The sequence below is a fragment of the Acipenser ruthenus genome, chromosome 27, assembly GCF_902713425.1.
Source record: "Acipenser ruthenus chromosome 27, fAciRut3.2 maternal haplotype, whole genome shotgun sequence".
Classification (NCBI taxonomy): Eukaryota; Metazoa; Chordata; class Actinopteri; order Acipenseriformes; family Acipenseridae; genus Acipenser; species Acipenser ruthenus.
The window spans coordinates 21,024,995-21,043,674 of NC_081215.1; the positions used below are offsets into that span (position 1 = coordinate 21,024,995).

The 18,680-nt window shown below is 39.5% G+C and overlaps 1 protein-coding gene across 6 annotated transcripts in view; it reads right to left on the minus strand.

The window, feature by feature from the left end:
• LOC117432263 (myotubularin-related protein 13-like) overlaps nucleotides 1-18,680 on the minus strand; it is a 128,900-nt gene that overhangs the window by 74,295 nt on the left and 35,925 nt on the right. The gene's annotated exons all lie outside the window — the stretch shown is intronic.

Below are 18,680 nucleotides of genomic sequence, written 5' to 3' on the forward strand. Positions count from 1 at the left end.
TAATCTAGTATCGTTTTATTATTTTATTACTTTTTATTGATTTAATTTAGAGATGTCTTCATTTTTTCTTCCATAGGTGTAAACACAAGAATAACCCTTAAACTGGATATTTTTTTCAAAGAAACAAAATGTCAGTAATTCATTAACAGAGATACAATTTACAGTATTTCAGGCTAACCTCAAAAATGTGCTTGTTAGCTGTAAAGACTGTTTGAAATGGTTTGAAACCCATCAAACAAATTCATTTTCAAATTATTGTTTCTCAATGCTTGCCAGCGATGAATTGAGCAGATGGCTTTCATCAATGTGAAAAAAGAAACAAATACAACTGGACAAGATCCACCTTATCTGTCACATTTCACAGGGTATTTTTTATTATCCACAGATATTGTAACAGTGTTGTTAAAAAAAAAATAATAATAATAGTAATTTTTTATATATATAGGGGTTCATCTAACAGGCATGCAGGTGCACCAATAAAAAAAAAAATATATATTTTAAGACGCAAATGTGTACCGTCAGTACATTTTTAACAGGAAAGCATTTTTCATATAAGCAGCGAGGGTGCTCACGCTTGCAAGGTCTATAACTATATTATCTGGCTGTGACCTATACCCGCCTAATCTCCATATTTCAAGTAATTCTCCGCTTAGGTCTCTGGGCTCTGTCAATGATCTCTGGGTAACTGAGCCTCTTATCATTGACCACAATTAAATACCTTTTTCTTTTGGCATATATAGTCTTGTAAGATATTAAACCTGGCTGAATAAACCCATATAATAACATGGAGCTGAAATCTATCATTCACACTACGGTACAGTTCACAAGTCAAGCTACAAATATAGCCTCCTTCTGTTTCACATTAACTTCTGTTATTATATGCAGCTCTCTCCAAAAACATATAGAAATAATGGTATATTTCTACACCCCTGGCAACCCTGTAGCACATATATTGTTGGAAATGAAAAGTACTAAAACTGTGTTTTCATGTTTTGTTTTGCTTTTTTTAAACGTAGTTATTCAAACCGAGTTAGGGATTTTCAATGCAGTGCGCTACTTTTGTGCCGAGCGAAAAGGGTAGTACAGCTAGATTAGGTTTTTTTTTTTTTCCTGAAGTTCAGTGAACACAAGCAGTAGGATGATGGGCACAGATTAGAAAACCTGAATGCCAGACATGTCAAGTCTCCCGCATTGGGTGTGAGACTCACACATTAGCATGCTATCTCACACTCACACACATTCCTAAGCTTATCTCACGCATTGTCAGTGCAGTACAGTATATATATATAATATTTAAAATATTTTTACTCAAGCGCTGCAAGAGACAACAATACAGATCCAGGGCCTCAGGTACGGGGCTTAGATCTTGGAAGGACGCTTTCCAATCTTGTGTACTGTGGTAACCATGGAGACTACATGCCCGCAACAGGAAAGAGGAGCAACTGTTCATCCAATTGTATTGCCGTGCAGGTGCTGGCATTTAGAGTTTCAACCAATTGGCACTAAGCAATACTGTGCAAGGGCGGGCGTTCATGTTTTCAACCTATCAGTGATCATATCAGCACCAAGCACTGCAAGAGACAGTGTTTACTGTACTTGCTTTTGCTAACTGTGATGTCGGATGGCAAACTTTAAAAGTAACTCTCTAACTTATAGACATTTAAAACAATCGCACATGTGCATAAACTCTAGGTCGGACTACACAGCATAAACTCCGGGTGAGACTTTGTGCAAACAGATGATCCCTACAAGAAAATAGTCTGAACACTAATTTGAAGAAAGTATAATAATGCATGTTTTTATTTATTCCTCACCTCATTAATGCAGTGGTTTCATTTGCATGGTAGTTTCTATACTGTCATTTATAAATTCTGTGACATAAATAGAAAATACATTTTAATTGAAGCTGCGTATTTGTCCCAGTGCTAAACAAAACAATTGCGTTTCATGTTTGGTTTTGCCAAGATCGTAATATTGCTACTGCATCATAAAGAAAATACAGCTGCATAAGGATTATACCTTTCTACCACAGAATATGTTCTTAAAAATCACATGATAGACGTGGCTTATGTACAGTAAGTACACAAATTTCTTATTATGTATATTAAGTTAAAGCTGCCAACTGTCCTGGGAAAATCTAAATCAAATTCTGTTTTTACGAAGCATGTGCCTGCAAACTGTACCGTATTACTGAGGGTTAAATATTAATTAATTTAGTGTTTCATATGCAATATTAGGCAGTGTACATTTTAAAACAAACTATTAAGTGCTGGTTGGATTTAAAACTTGGACTAGTGGATGTCACACCACCTGGAAAGTATCTTATAATTATATATCGCGTGGTTAAAACTATATGTTGGATTGCTTAGTAATATTAGTAGCACTACGAGTGATTATGTAGACATTGGTATTTGCAAGAATTGCGTAACTGAATTTTGGGAGTTGTTTGTGGGCCATCTGGAGTTTACTCACAGACCACAAGTGGTCCGTGGACCATAGGTTGGGAACCACTGCCTTAGATGTTTCTTCGCCGTTACTGTTGATGTATTTACCTATGCGCTTCTATGAGTGGTTGCTGCTGATACGTTCCAAGGACCTGTCACTGTTGAGTATTAGGGTTTTCGAAACTTTTATTCTTGGTATATTCGAATACCTTATTATTATTCAAAGTTCCCACCGCTAGTACATACACACATTATTGAGAAATGATGGGTAGACCTAACAGTTGAGGTTCATAAAGGCAATCCTTTCAAAAATGAATGTTGGGAAGGATACCGTAGACCTAAATGACTTACAAAAGAATTCTAAACATATATATAAAAATACATGTTTATGCCAATGAGATATATATATATATTGATAAAAATTTGCATCAGGTAAAATGACCATTTCAAAATGCAAGTCGCTTATAATCTACTTAATTGTCGGAAAGCAGCAAGCCACTAAGACGCTGTACACAAGAATATCGCCAGGAGGAAAACATGTTTATCACTCTCATTACGAGACAGCTAGATCATGTACTAATGGCCCATGGAGAGGGATGCTTCTTCTGGTACTGCATCTGCAAAAGGAAAGCTCACCATGTCCCTACAGTGTGTAGCACATGCTTGTAAATCATCAGTCAGTATGGAATGCTGATTTCAGTCAACAGCAGCCTGAAACTGGAATGAGCACAGCTAGTGTTGCACAAGGTTACTCCTGGGATGAGGAGAGGATGCCAGAATCCTCAATCAGATAATACAAGACAGGAAATCTGGACATTTGCAATCTGGAGAACCACTCGAAAAACTTGGACTATAACAAAAAAAAAAAAAAATAGAAAATATGGAAACCCCAATAAGGTAGAAACTAGCAAACCAAAACACATTCTGTGCTAAAGTCTGTGTTAACTGCACTGTGATTAGCATGGATTACTGGGGTTTATGCCGAAGAAAAGCTGCAAGTCCTCCATACAGCTGATGACCCTGAGTAGTACAGGAACATTATAAATGGACAGTAGTTAAGCAAGTGCTCTCAATTACATTATTGAACTTTGCATTGCACCACATTTTATTTCTCACTGCACTACACTGCACACATTTCCAGCCTTGCCTATTGCTCACAGCACTTTGAATGCACCTGAACTAAAAGGAGTCAATACCACATCCCTTTGAGGAAAACAGTTGGACTGATATTGAGTTAAAAGGGTTTAACCTGTTGTTGTACTGATCAACAACTCATTTGTAATATTAAAATGTATTGGACTAGCCAATGTTAAATAAAAAAAATAAAAATAAAAAAAATGCCTTTTTCTTAACACAATTCATCTCTCATCACCACTGGGTTTTGGACTGAAAATAAGTTACTGACAGAAGTTGATATCTTAAACATTCCTGGAAAGCAGAGTACTATAGAAAGGCACTTCATTGGCCAAATGGCTATTCCAAGCGGGACGGCTTAAGGCATTACATATTAATCTGTTAAACCAAACACTGGAATTGAAGGATTTTTATTCCTGTAAATATTAGTTTAACCTCAGCTGTCAAGCAAACACTGCAAGTCAATTGAGGGTAAATAATACAGCTGGGTTGGCATTCCTTTTGACTACTTTGACCATCATACCCCTTGCATTACATGCTGTTTATGGACGTTTAACCCCTGTACTGTAACTGTACCACATACATATACAACTTCTTCCTTGCACAAATTACTCACAGTGTGCTTTGTAAATCTTACACTGTATATAAAATGCACCTTTTAGGACATGCATACACAATATTGCAGAGTGCATACAAGGTTTTTTGTGCAAACCATTACTATCCACTTCACTCTCCAGTTTAATTTCTACCTTTAAATCTTAATCCATTTAAGATTGTTTGCTTCGTAAAAAAAATAAAAAAAAATAATAATAAAGTATCCACTGGGTGTATCCACTGCTTCTCTGGTTTCATTCAGTCACTCTGCGGTCATTTTTTTTTTTTTTTTTTTTTTAACTGGTTTAAACTTTGTTACATTTTATTCTAAATTGGTTAGAATCCACTTGCTTGTACTCCAGAAGCATCCTTTGACATCTCATCATCACCCAAAGGACATGCAGATTGGCTTTATTTATGCTTTGCCGTCTGCTTGCTGGTGAGCAATCAACAGATCAGGGATCAAGTTATAGTTTACTGGCAGCAATGCACGTCTGCAAATCAACTTATTCACAGTGGCGCGTGCCATCGCTGTTGCTGAGCCATGCCAATATGGCAACAGAACCTCAAGCTTTTATTTATTTATTTATTTATTTATTACTTAGAATGTTCCCCAAATTGTATTCAGTTATTCTTATTTTAACATTACCTTACTGGCAGGTGCACAACTATTGCTGCTGGAAAAGTAACAGTTTTATTTTAACCTCATATGCCAATTCACTATTGCACCAGCCGCATTTCACCTTGTGTATTTAGCATATATCAATGGCTTACCCCTTGAATAGCTTGTGCCCACACTTTTCAGCTGTACCACAGGTGTGCTTCTGGCATCTTGGCAGCCAAGTACATAAAGGCTCATGTCAACCAACAAAGCTGTTAACTGCTGGCTACAACTGGTACTGAAGATAAGCATTCAGAGCTTGTGTTCTGGAAAGGACTACTTGTTTCCCTATAAAAGTTTACCACAGTATTTTTAAACTTTTGCCATGCTATGGATATACTACTTTCACTGTGCTTCATTACACTTTGCTAAGCTTATACTATGTAAACCTTTATAAGGGTTCCCATAAAGTACAGATACAGTCCTCTTTTCTATCATATTGTAGTACTGAAATTATGACAAGCCAAGGTTTAACAGATGGTGGATGGCAATAATCTGTTAATCCACAGGAAACAGAAATACCAGTAACAGAAACCCATGTTTAGAAAGACAGACTTGAGGTTTTCTAAACACAGATCTGTGTATATAGGTAATTCTTATTCAGGTTAACCTTGTGACATTTGTTTATATTTTTACAGTAGTTTAACATTTTAATTGTTGCGGTTGACAGCCTACAGTACTGTACACATTAAAGCAGTAAATACCTTTAGCAGTACTGGCACTACTAAGTGAACCTGTTTTCAAGAGGTACAGTACCACCATAAAGCTAACATTTTTATTAAAATTGTTTGGATTCACAAATTTAAATAAATAGGCTGAAAAATGCTCACAGGTGTTGCCCTATATTTACAAAGACAATGTCCCCTGTTGCAGGGTCTTCTAAAAGAAAAGGGTAGCACTCTTATCAGTAAAAGATGTATTTGTTCATGTTTGAAACGGTCACTGTGGAAATATTATCAGAAAATGTGATGTTATTTGATTACTAAACTATGCGGTTGCTATAAAACACCATATTTTTTTATTTGATAAGGTCTGCATAAACATGAAGTGCATATATTTACATTACAATCCAAGCAGTGCTCAAAGCCGCTGGGAAGAGGGGAACTGCACTCCAGCTCTTCAATCGCTGCACATATTCACTGTTTGTGTGCTGAAGACCTCCTTTTGGATGGCAATACTGTACACACTATGCATGTGCAGTGGCTGCTTCAGACCTGTCCTCACATCTCAATAGCCCGATAACGTTTTATCTGCCATTATAAAATCACAGTGCGATGGAAACAGAGAAGCACACAGTTCACTGCGAATCCTGCACCTGTTAAGTAAGTTAGTTGTTCTTTAGTTAGTTCCCCAGGGTATCGTTGTTGTAATCTAGAACCACACTGATCCATTTCAGAACGATAGGCTTACACAAAATTGTGCTTTTTTTGTTATATACAATTTTAAACCTCTACTTAAAACAATTCTTTGACAGTTTGTGCAATAAAACGAGCCACCACACCCCTAATAATTACAATAACAACTTCTCTTCTTTTTGGTGCTTTCAAAATATCTTAATATGAGTGATATTGTCACTCGTCAACAAATTCTGTTCATAAAATGAAAATATTAAGTAAAGGAAAGTTGACAGAGATTTGTCTCCATTCTCATTAGCTCTTATGACCCTCTTATTTAGCTTTTATGGACTATTTCACAAACTCTGTTTACCAATAATCTTGGGCCCGATAACCTCAGTATAACTATTAAAGTTTCTGCTAAGATTATTAACTAAACATTCTTACACAAATTGCTTCTGAAAACACTAATTGTGAGGAAATGAGCTGGAAAAGTATATTATCGTTCAGCTATACACTGAAGATGAAGATTTGTGCACTGAAGCATGTGCGACACTAATAAGTTTCCCCACAATTAGCCTTGGGGAGACTTTTTAGAAGTGTGTTTTTTGTTTTGTTTTGCTGGAATAGTTAGTAAGCTTGGCAAATTATTATATTACAGCTACTGTAATTTAAAGAACACATTTTTCCCCAACATAAAATAATAAAAACAGTTTCAAGTAAAAAGGAAAAAAAGAAAGCCTCAATACAGAACACAGCTCCCACACCCATTCCATCCCATCCCATTAATTGCTGTATGAATCCATCCCAAAGAGATCTTACATGCTTGTTGTCCTTGAGAAAAATAGCCACGGAGTATATCACCACAACACACAGCAATTTTTGTGTGCAACACTTAACTTGCGTTTTGTAATACTTTAGCGCCAAGAAACCAAAACAGGGACATTAAAAAAACGAATATGTTACATAATAAATACAAGTTTGCCAATTCACTATAATATTAATAAAAGACACACAGGCCAGTCTGCAAAACCCTTTTACATCCTTTGACATTTAGCAACTGTAAGCGATACTTCCTTGCAATTTAATATTTATTTTTCCTTTTTATTTTTTAAACCCACAGTCCTCTGTTTTTCTCTTTTAGTCTAACTTTTTTTCCAGGTGTGTCTGTGTGGCAATGCGCCCCGCCCCTGTGTGCATTTGTGTGTTGTATGTATGAGTGCGTATGTTAATGTTGGTGTATAGATTGGTGCACGGGATATAAACGGGTCTGTGTTTCACGTATATTTAAAAAGTGTAGATTTGTATGTAGGCACGAGGAGGGCACAAATCACTTCACGTGCTGGTTAAATGTAATATGTGAGCACGGGGTTGCACAGAATGAATTCACGTGCTGGGATTCAAGTGAATAATTAATTAGTAATTGAATCCCAGCACAAACAGTATAAATAGACGCACGTTTCTTGCAGTCGGGGTTGGGTGTTTGGAAGAGGAGAACGGGTGAGAGAGAGAGGAGTAAAAGTAAATTGAAAGTAAGATCGTAAATATAATAGTTGTTTGTACTCACCGTGTTTGTTTGTCTCCGTGCACCGTTTGTTAAGTGTTTAGTCCGTTTTGTTTATATGTTTCTTTTGGCTACCAGTGCCGTGTCCTGTTTTGTGCTGTTTACAACCCTTTTATTTGTTAAATAAACGCTGAGTGCAGCCATTGCACTCAGCTCATCATCACCACCGTCTCTGTCTGTGTATTCCTTTTCTGGTCTGACGCCACCCACTCTGGCCGTCTTTGTGACACGTGGTGTCATCGTGGGATAGCCGCGCCTCCAAGCGTCAGACCAGGAGGGGTTTTGTTTAGAAAAAAAAAAAATATATATATATATATATATATATATATAAAATGGCAGAAGACGCCACAAAATGGCGGGACTGATTCCTGGAGAATGCTGGGCTGGAGGCCCAGGCTCTGCCCATAGTCATTCGGGCCCTGTGGATGATGGACAGTGAGAGATGGGAGGCCTATCAGCAGGAACACACCCCAAACACCTTGGAGGAAGGTGTGGAGTTTCTCCTCAGCTACCTGGAGGCAACGATAAACGGAACAGCAGCCCAGGTAGCAGGACCACCAGCAGAGGAGTACCTGCTGTCCCCATCTCCACCAGCAGAGGGTGAATGCCTGCTGGTTTTGCCTCCACAGCCCAAGCGGGAGGCAGAGACAGATAAAGAGGTGAAGGACAGGGAGGAGGAGTGCCGCCTAAGGGCCAGGCATCCACGGCGATGTAACAAGCCATCGCCGGGGTGCCTCCTCTGCGACCAGGATCACCTTTTCGCCCACTGTCCCTTCCGCAGTTATGGGGAGGAGCCTGAGCGTCCACAGCCCAAGCGGGAGGAGCCTGAGCGTCCACAGCCCAAGCGGGAGGAGCCTGAGCGTCCACAGCCCAAGCGGGAGGAGCCTGAGCGTCCACAGCCCAAATGGGAGGAGCCTGAGCGTCCACAGCCCAAATGGGAGGAGCCTGAGCGTCTACAGCCCGAGCGGGAGGAGCCTGAGCGTCCACAGCCCAAATGGGAGGAGCCCGAGCGTCCACAGCCCAAGCGGGAGGAGCCCGAACGTCCTACGCCTGAGTGGGAGGAGCCCGAACGTCCTACGCCTGAGTGGGAGGAGCCCGAACGTCCTACGCCTGAGTGGGGGGAGCCCGAACGTCCACAGCCCAAAAGGGAGGAGTCGGTGCGTCCACAGCCCAAAAGGGAGGAGTCGGTGCGTCCACAGCCCAAAAGGGAGGAGTCGGTGCGTCCACAGCCCAAAAGGGAGGAGTCGGTGCGTCCACAGCCCAAAAAGAGGGAAGTCGGGGCTTCCACAGCCGTAGGACCCAAGCTGCCAGCAGAGGGAGAATGCCTGCTGGTCCCACCTCCACCAGCAGAGGGTGAATACCTGCTGGTGCCGTCCCAAGAGCCAGAAGGGGAGGAGTTACAGGCTCAACCCCCTGAAAATTTTTTGGGGGGAGAAGGGCAGGATGCTGGTGTCCCCCAGCAGCCTCTAGCTATGCTGTTGAAGGCAGCACGGCGCGCACATGCCCAGCCGCCACAGCAGAGGGAGCCAGCACCGCCACAGCCTCCCTCTGAGTGGCCAGCATCAGCCCCATCGCCTCTACCTCCGCCACCTCCACCAGCAGAGGGTGAATACCTGCTGGTTCCACCTCCACCGCAGTGGGAGGACTGCTTGCCCCTCCCACCTCCACCAGCAGAGGGTGAATACCTGCTGGTCCCACCACCGCCAGGAGCAGAGGAGCTGGAGCTGCCTCTGCCTCCACCACCGCCAGGAGCAGAGGAGCTGGAGCTGCCTCTGCCTCAGCCACCGCCCGGAGCAGAGGAGCAGGAGCTGCCTCTGCTGCCCGTACCTCCGCAGGGAGTACTGTGGTCGGAGCCCCACCAAAGGGAGCTACCAGCTACAAAGAAGGGGGACGAGGTCTGGAGACCACTTTCCCCAGCAGCAGTTTCGCTGCAGGAGTTCTTGTGGCCGGAGCCCCACAGGAGGGAGCTGCCGGCTACGAAGAAGGAGGAGGTCGGGGGACCACCTGCCCCCGCAGCTTTTTCGCTGCAGGACGGGACCAACAGGCTGTCAGCCGTGCCACTACCGGCAGGGGTGCTGACAGCATGGCCAGCCATGGGCCCACTGAAGCCTCCCTTCCCAGCCCGAGACTTTGTCCTGGACTGCTGGATTTTTAAGGGGGAGGTGGCCGTTGAGGCCATGTGTGCTGCGCACAAGGGGGGGTATATGTGGCAATGCGCCCCGCCCCTGTGTGCATTTGTGTGTTGTATGTATGAGTGCGTATGTTAATGTTGGTGTATAGATTGGTGCATGGGATATAAACGGGTCTGTGTTTCACGTATATTTAAAAAGTGTAGATTTGTATGTAGGCACGAGGAGGGCACAAATCACTTCACGTGCTGGTTAAATGTAATATGTGAGCACGGGGTTGCACAGAATGAATTCACGTGCTGGGATTCAAGTGAATAATTAATTAGTAATTGAATCCCAGCACAAACAGTATAAATAGACGCACGTTTCTTGCAGTCGGGGTTGGGTGTTCGGAAGAGGAGAACGGGTGAGAGAGAGAGGAGTAAAAGTAAATTGAAAGTAAGATCGTAAATATAATAGTTGTTTGTACTCACCGTGTTTGTTTGTCTCCGTGCACCGTTTGTTAAGTGTTTAGTCCGTTTTGTTTATATGTTTCTTTTGGCTACCAGTGCCGTGTCCTGTTTTGTGCTGTTTACAACCCTTTTATTTGTTAAATAAACGCTGAGTGCAGCCATTGCACTCAGCTCATCATCACCACCGTCTCTGTCTGTGTATTCCTTTTCTGGTCTGACGCCACCCACTCTGGCCGTCTTTGTGACAGTCTGCCAATTATTTATTTGGTTTAATTTTAGTTAAACTGCGGGTTTCAATTTAAAATTCTGGCTGTGAGCAGAGGTCAGGAGATTATAATTTTGCTAAATATACAGTGTGGTCAGCCAGTGACCCACTCCCCCGTGCTGAATCTAGACCACCCAGACAAACTGAAATGCCAAGTGTCTCTTGTTTTATGGCACAGTTGATCTGCCTTATCATAATTTCTCACCTAACGCTTTCACCTTCTAAAATTGCTGTTCAGTCGCAGTGACCTTGTTCATGTGACACCATGTGCTACAACACATGGACTGAAAGAATCAACTGCTCTGTAAAGGAGGACAAAGGATCCCTCCCTGACCTGCAAAGAATCAACACATGAACTGAGTGGCATCCGGAGCTTGGATGTCAAAAGCATGGCCTGCCAAGCTGATCCACATGACAACCCCCCCCAAACGTGAAGCAAGGAGCTCTATGATTGGGAGAGAGAAACCAGATTGCTGACTCAATCTCTGTTGTTAGGACTATCTGGCACCAAGAATGGTTTAACTGAATCTTATTAAACCTCAACATAACTTTATTTAAAACCGGACTTATATCATCTTCAAAGGGCATGGGCTGAATTTAACTGGGTTAGGGTATTGTTTGTTTTCTGAAAGGCTCTTTCCTGTTTTTTTTTTTTTTGTCTAAACATGACTGTAACGCAAATTGTACAAAAATATAAATAAACTGCCCCACAACAGATTAGTCTATATATATATTTTTATGTTCTAGACAAGAATAAATACATGTTTAGCTCGTCATGTGAAGTTGCCAATAAACAAAACAAGTGCACTTTGCTCTTATTTATCACATTGCATATTTCAGAAGTATTCAAAATAAAACAGCAGCAAGGACTGTGATAAAGAGCACAAATGTATTGTAAAAACAAAAACATTTTAAATTGGAAAATGCACCACCATAGAGTGGATAACCAAACTGGAGGTATCTGAATGCATATTGCATCTACTTTTAATTCAAATTTCACAACAGGGGCCTGGGATACATCTTGCTGTCATCTGACGCAGAGTATAAACAGCCATAAAATAACTACCAAAAGAAAGCACTCATTAAAATTTACCTGCAAATATTACTCGCTATGAGAAGGAATGAAGGGTCTATTTAAGATACTCCTCCATAGGGGTCCCCATTGTCTCATCCAGTAAAGGCACTAATACAGTGTGTGAAAGTGCAGGGTGAATCAAGTGATCAGGAGTTCACGGTTCGAATCCTGGTCATTACTGATCTTGACCACCAAGTGTTTGACCCGCAACAGAAGAGGTGTGGGTTAAGAATGGTATTCGGTTTATAAACAACATGTAAACAAGTTTTATCTACACTAGACCACTGAGAGAACAAGCTTTATGAAGAGAATTGTATTTCAACAGTTTTAATTTGTGTATGTTAACAGGTCTTACAGTATATTTGGTAATTATCTACTATACAGTACAGCACCCAGTGTAGCCCAAATACTCTTGAATACTCAGTGCCATTACTCACTATGAATAACATTGGTCATGTGTCACCTTTATTTAACGAGGGACATCAAGTATAAATGTGTACAAGAGCATATTTTCAAGTTTCAACGAGAGAAAAAAAAAAACAGGTATGTGAGTGACATACTAAACTACTAAAAGGGTTAATCCGCTTTAAAAATATGTTCTAAACCTCACTGGCATACTGCAACTTTTTTTTTTTTTTAAAGACATTCATTCTATAGAGTTCTGTTTAGCTTTCCATGTACAGTAGTAAATATATAGTGACATTCCAGCATAAACGAGCATCACCATAGACAAAGTGAAAATAAAACCTGGAAAACTAAACGATTCACAGCAAAATGAAGGTTATATGTGTGGCAAGGAAAAATCGCTTCAATGTTTAGAAGAATATTCTCTTCTGAAATCCAGTGCCTACAGTATATTGCATAGGAAAATATTTTTTAAATGCCAACTTCCCATGGCGATAAAAATATTAATTCAAAGTACAATATAATGCTTTCCACAATAAATTTGTGATTAGTTAGGAGATTAAATGTCAGTGAGGATCTGAAAACCACAACACTATGCAACTCCCTGCTCTCTGAGCAAGATTCCCAGAACAAACTTCAGTATATGAAGAAAAACACTACACAAGCTACACTAGTATCGTAAACACAGGCCAACTGTTATCTCAAGTATACTCATGAGGATGGCCAAATTAAACAGCTCTCTCTATTTACTGTAGTTGTTCATTGAATAACTACACTGAACTTTCATGTAGTGTCCTCCATGTATTATTTTAGTAATTTTAGTCTGTTATCACTGTGGGCTCTGTCAATAAACAATATAAAATAATATTTAAAGATTGTGTGAAATAACACATTTAAAGATAACATTTTGATAACAGCAGTTTGGTGTGCTATCAAAAACACAATAGAAATTAGCACACGGCTGTACAGTACAGTACAGTACATCAAAACACCAGGGTTTTTAATGTACAATTGTCTTTATTTTATTGTTAAGTGGAGGAAAGGAGATAATCAATATTTGATTCCATCAAATTAAAAAAAGTATTATGATCCACGTACACAAAATAAAAATAAAAAACGTTGAAAAAACTACATACAAAATGTGCACCTGTGTACAACAATCTGTTCTGGTTGCTGAAATTCTTTACAGTACCGATAAATGGCTGGTGAAAAATTGTACTTTAGGGTATGCTCCACATCGGAACAATGATTACTGTACATTTAAAAATAAAAAACATACGGCTTATTGGTTGGAGACAAATGTTTTACCAAATGCCTCAAAAAGTGGGATTCTATTTGAAATGTGAAAACCAATGAATCCATTCTTACAGCAAGACTTAAGTGCAGAATTGGGGTTATTCATCAGGAGGAAACTGGCCAACCAGATGGGTTCCCTTTCTGCTGCATTTCTGTGCTTTCAGGAAAACTAAACAATAACTAAAAGGAAAGTCATGTCAGGAGAGCGACGAGACCGACGTCACATCAGGCCACTTCTAAGGAAGGCTGGGCCAATACCTACTGTATGGAGAAAAAGGACAGTGACAGCATGTAAAGTAATAAGCCAGATCTGTGAACTTCAGACCCCCAAGAGTTATTTACATAGCCAAGGTCGCGCAGTAAAGAATAGGAAATCTTTAAAAGGAACAGAAAGTGAACCTCTATTCTTAGTGTTCTCTGTAGACTGTAAGGAAAAAAACAACAATAGCACTGCATCTAGTTGGATTTTATGCTGTGATAATGCTTTTCACTCAAGCAAACATACTCTTTATTCTAGATCTTCATAAAAAGGTGCAAAAGTGAATACTGCACCTACTTTGAATTATTGAAGTCAATAAAGGGAGCATTTAATAAACCTTTTAGAAAAATCTGCATAATAAATTACTCGTCATAGGAATACGTGCATAATGCAGTATGAATGTCCAAATCTGCCTATATAAAACTGGATTACTTCTGACATCTAAAGAAGATGAACAAAATTGTGAAAAGAAAGCCCACGTGACCAGACAATGGCAGTGGTTTGTCATTGAGCTTCAAACCAAATTCTTTGTTGATTATATACTGCTGCAACTTTATTCTGTTGTAATTAGTCTCTCATCACTTGTTCATTACCATTACACGGGACGTAAAATCACAAGGGCTCTCACTTTGGGCATTGAAAGGGTTAGTTGATGAATAATGAGGTAATGAGTGGATTATAAAATGTGATTTTAAGCTGGCACTTCACATCAACAGCATGCATTTGCATATGGCACTAACATGCTGTAGGAGATTGTATTTTAATTCCATCGTGTACAATAACATGTCAAATGGCATATGTTATGCCAGTTCTTTTCATTTATATTTTCCCCAAAGGGTGTTCCCCACCCCACTTGGGGCAAATACTTTTGTGTGTGTTTTTTTTGTTTTTTTGTTTTTAAATGCAACATAAATTGAAAACAGAAGGCATGTTCACTTCTGTCCAAGAAGTGAATGTTTCACTGTGGTATGAAAAAGTTCACCGTATGTACTGTATGAAATATATATATATATTTGTTGCTTTAGTGGTATTTACCAGTAGTGAGCTAGACAGATTCCCTTCAGGTTGAACACATTCCTATTTTCAATAGCGAACCATTACTAAAATGAACCTCACCCACAATGTACCTTCAACATTCAGCTCTCTATATATTCCCGGGTTCTAGTAATATCATCATAAAGTATTGCACTATCTGACTTGAAGATCATAAAAATCAGACTAATTCACCGATAAAGCACCGATGGCCTATGGTGGTAAACACAGGAACTTTCAAAATTACTAGTGCTATACTCTTTAAATTGTACACTGTAGTTGAATCATTACAAAGAACTTTACAGTTTTCACTTTCCAGCATTTCTTGGGAATTGCCTAATAAGAAAAGGAAGAATGTTGCATGCATACCAGAAACAAAACATCTGGAGGGATCAACACATTTGTTTATTTCTTGCCGTGGCACACTTTGTTATGGAAAGGTCTGTTGTTTGTCTCCGTCTTAAACCCTTATTTTCAATACAAAACATAAGGCTTTCTGGATTTAAAACTTTGTCTAGAAGACGTGATGCGGTTCACTACTCTCAGTAATCATGAAAGCTATTTACAAGATAAAACAACTGTTGTTTAATGCGTAGTAGTTAGTAGGCTAATGCTCTAAAGATTTCAGGCAATACTTGTCTTGTTCCACTTGTATAACTGCACAAAGTTAGGTTTCAAAGCCATATTGATTTCCCATTTTAATGTCAGTTTACCCCAATGTCATTTATTCAAAACAGTATGAAAATAAATTTTCCAGCAAAGATTTGGGCATCATTCTACTTTACTGGATATAGCCTATAGCCTGGACATTGCAGGTTCGAATCCAGGCTATGTCATTGCCGACCGTGACCGGGGGTTCCTAGGGGGCATTGCACAATTGGCTGCGCGCCGCCCGGGTATGGAGGGATTAGGTCGGCAGGGCAATCCACGGTTCACCCAGCACCACCCATCCCTGTGGCTGATAGGGCATCTGTGGGTCTGCAGTGGAGCCATTCAGATCTGTGTTTCCTCCAGCACTATAGGTCTGATGGCTTTGCTGTGGATCCGCAGCGACACGTTTCAGAGGACGCGTGTGTCAGCCACCGTTTCCCGAGTCGCCATGGGGTTGCAGCGGTGAACTGGGATTAATAATAAAACAATTGGCAATTCTAAATTGGGGAGAAAAATGGGGTAAAAATCATTGGGAACGACTAAATTAAAAAAAAAAAAAAAGTGTATTTTAGAAAGCAATTGTTGAGATCATTGCCATTTTTTTTTTTTTAATTACTAACAAAATATTCTGTCCAGAAATGATGACAAATTCATATCAATTCGAGAAACAACTGAAAGCAAACATCTGTATAGTGTACTGTAAGTATAGCCTATCCATTCTCCAACCTGACACAGGCATTCAGTATTTAAAGAGGACAGCGCTGGTGCTGAAAATGGCTACATGCCTCAAAGACCTTTACAAACACGGTTAAAGCAGCCTGCAAAACGTTCTGACGTTTGGATACAGAAAACAGCAACAGGACATAAGGTGCAAAACACCACAGTCATGGTAAGGACCCTGTGTTGAGGACTCCTGTAGCTAGTCAACATCAGTTTGAACTACTTTGAAAAGTTGGTCAACTAAACTAAAAGATTACAGTTTTGATGAGGCTTGTAAACATGTTTTATATCTGATTCGAAACAAACACAATCAAAGCAGTGTAACTTATAACAAAAGCCATGTACTGTGCTAGAAGGGCTGGTTGGATGTGCTACATTATGCAAACATTCCCATACGAAGTAGAGGGAAGTTAAACGACTGACAGACAAAAAAAATAATAATAATAATAATAATCCTGCAATGTAAAAAACACAAATCTTTAGAAAATTCGGAAGTGAGATTTAAAATAAGAAAATGTTACCTGATGTGTATTGAAAAGGACAATCACAAAGTGCTCAGTTTTTTGGAAACTCTGTTTAGAGGGAAAGGAATCACTTATTGAGACTCAACACAGCTGCAATACATTTGTCATCCGATCTGTCAGGAGGGACTTATCTGACATGAAAGGTCAACTGTCTGCTAATCGCCTGGCTGGAACTACAAAGTGGCTACCTGAAACAAACCAAGTGTAGGAGGGTGTCTGTCTATCACCACTTATAGGTCAAGAACTGAAAAGAGTGGAACATAACTAAATACAAATGTATAATGTAGAGGAATACATCAGTGCAGATTTCAGAACCTAAAAAGAACCATCATTAATCTATCACCATGGCAATTCAAGCAAAGCTTTACCAACAATCTTTTATCAATACATTACTGTACCTCCATGATGTAAATATTCAAAATGACTACAAAACCTGGCTTAACAACAGTAATATTCTGTAAGCATGCATAAGTAATGGACAATACATTTATAAAACCCAGGTCAAACCAAGGTCCAATTTCAGTGTATCAGACAAGATAATGCAGTTAAGAATAACATGAGGAGGGGTGTTTAATACATTACCAAATGAAGAAAAAAAAATCTGTTTCTCACTTAGTATGAAGTTAAATGGTAAGAAAATGCTGTAAGCATACATCTGAAAATAGGAATATGAGAGCAAGGCAGGATGCAGAGGATTGATTTAACTTCACAACCCGGAACACCAAGGTTTTCCACTTGTTATTGTCCATCCAGTGCATTCTTTGAAAAGTGTTTATGACTGGTGATATTTCTTGTTGTTTTGAGTCTACAGAGTCTGGCACAATGCCTCCATAAATCAATTTCCTATTCGTAATTTTGAAATAAAGTAAGGAAATAACAGTGTGCTTTCCCTGTGCTAGGGTTGTTTTTTTCATTTCCTAATTCAATTGCTGCTGGTGTTCAATGCAGTAAAATTATTTTATCCTTGTGTCTTGAGATATTAGAAAAACAACATATTGGAACAAATACATACTGGTTTGTTTTTCAAAAGAGAATGAGTAACTAATGAACAACAGGTAGGATTAACCAAGAGACAGGTAGGCTTTTCTCTGTTTATTGCACCACTTTTACAAAAACACCTTCCATGTGTAAACACATTTAGAGGAGATGGATGTGTGTAAAGTTTGTTTTGTTGTCCAAAAATCATTTTAAGCAGCGTTTAGTGCTGTTTGTCCTTCTGTATCGTGCTTTTAAAAATCACATAAAAAGAAAAGCAAACAATACATCTGGATGTGACCTTCAGTACTTGATATATGCTAAAAAGGTATTTAAATCAGGCTGCCTAAGTAATAAACAGTAAATGAAAATGCAGTGCCATTTGAATCTATTAAGGCTGGAGTAAGGGAGGCAATGCTACAGTAATGGGAGAGCTGTGGACTTAAAGCAAAACGATTCTGACATCCAATCCAAGCCTGCAACTTATAATACAGCTTTTTGAAACCTTTCAATTATTTCACTTTCGATGCAATATAATGCTAAGAATTGTACAGTTCACCTTTCTCTTTGCTTGTTCAATTCACCTCTTCCCCTGCCAAATCTCTCCATGAAGCCTAGCCCACTTTGCTCTGTCCAGCCAGGGCACATGGGTATGGTGTTATAAATCAGTTTAAGATATTTTGCAAAGTTCTGTTTGCACAGGGTAATTAAAACTTGCATGAATCTTACAAGTGTGTATCTTCTTGCAGCACAGGGAAATAAAATATCAGGCAATCCTGAAGTTCATGAAGTTTAGGTTGCAGCGTCCCACAATTATGTTCAGCTTTACACCAAGATACGGCTCCCAAGTGAATCTTTTCAACATTCTTTGACAGACAGGCTTGTTTTTCCTCACTTGATAAACAGCTTCTATCATCACCAAGGAGCTAATCACGCTAACTTAATGGAAAGATGAAAATCAGAATAATTAAAACCCTATCCACAGGATTCACATGAATACCTCGCACGAACATAGATGAATGACGTCACTAAATCAACAGCCAAATATGAGGACACCGTTGACAGATCTAGTGTTAAAATAGTTTTGAAAAATTCATTTTTTGGTTACAGTTTTTTGTTAAAATTGGAACATTATGTATCTGGTTTGGCATACTGATTTAATGACT